The 1,056-nt window shown below is 29.0% G+C and overlaps 1 protein-coding gene across 2 annotated transcripts in view; it reads left to right on the top strand.

The window, feature by feature from the left end:
- The window catches only part of LOC106463073 (rhophilin-2-B-like), a 40,051-nt gene that overhangs the window by 34,500 nt on the left and 4,495 nt on the right, over nt 1–1,056 (top strand). The window lies entirely within an intron of this gene.

The following is a 1,056-nucleotide window of genomic DNA, read 5'->3' as shown; positions in this document are numbered from 1 at the left end:
ATATATATATATATATATATATATATATATACATACACAAACACATGTTACAGATTTCGTTTCTTTTTTACCAAAAGTGAAATTGAAAAGATAATATGTGACATAGAGGCCTAATACATTCCTTGGGGTATCTAAATTTAGTTCCCCTAATAAATGAACAATAATTTTCTAATAATCTTTAGTATATAATTGCTCCTTCACAGCAATACTTCTAACCACATCTTCAATGCTAAGAACAAAATCTAAAATTTTCTTTTCATGAGGAGGTTTCTTAACATGTAGATGAAAACATTCTTTATAATCTCTACAGTCTTTTTTGTCTAATACCTGCAGCACTTAACTTCCTGAAGATGTTAATGTCACTAGCAATAAGTTGGTTGGGGTTCGTATAAAATAGAACAATAAGTATTTTTTACCCACAATGATAAGGAATTTTTCTCAAAAATTTGATATGTTCTTCAAAGCATTCATCTCATTCTTAACAGACAAGACTAAAACATTCTTTCTTTTTTTTTGGTCATAGGTTTCCAGAGATAATCTTATAGACTTTATAATTAATATTTTCATATTTTCTATTTTACTCAAACTAGCCAAGCTGTCAATTTATATTATCTTACTGCACAACCTTTTACTACCAGCATTTATAACTTTCCCAAATACTACACTTTTCAGTGTGTTTAAGAGTGAGATAAGTTGGCTAATGTAACTCCTCTTTTCAAGTGAGGTGATATAAATTGTCCCAGTAATTATAGAACCATTAGTCTTACATCAGTTGTGTGAAAAGTTTTGGAAAGTCTGATAAAATATGCTTTGCAAGTCATTTAACAAAGTTTAGAATTTTACTGGATAGTCAACATGGTTTCACTAAGGGAAAATCTTGCTTTACAAATCTTTTAATATTATTTGAAAAGGTTACTGCTTATGTAGATGAGGGTAAGGGTGTAGATTTGTTGTATTTGGATTTTCAGAAAGCATTTGACAAGGTGCCACATAAAAGACTTGTAAAAAAATTATATCTATAGGAGTATGGGATGTATCAACTAATTGGATAGAAGA

Source organism: Limulus polyphemus, unplaced genomic scaffold, assembly GCF_000517525.1.
Source record: "Limulus polyphemus unplaced genomic scaffold, Limulus_polyphemus-2.1.2 Scaffold50, whole genome shotgun sequence".
Lineage (NCBI taxonomy): Eukaryota > Metazoa > Arthropoda > Merostomata > Xiphosura > Limulidae > Limulus > Limulus polyphemus.
Note: the sequence above shows the minus strand (reverse complement) of the source record. Positions and strands in the feature narration are given on the sequence as shown.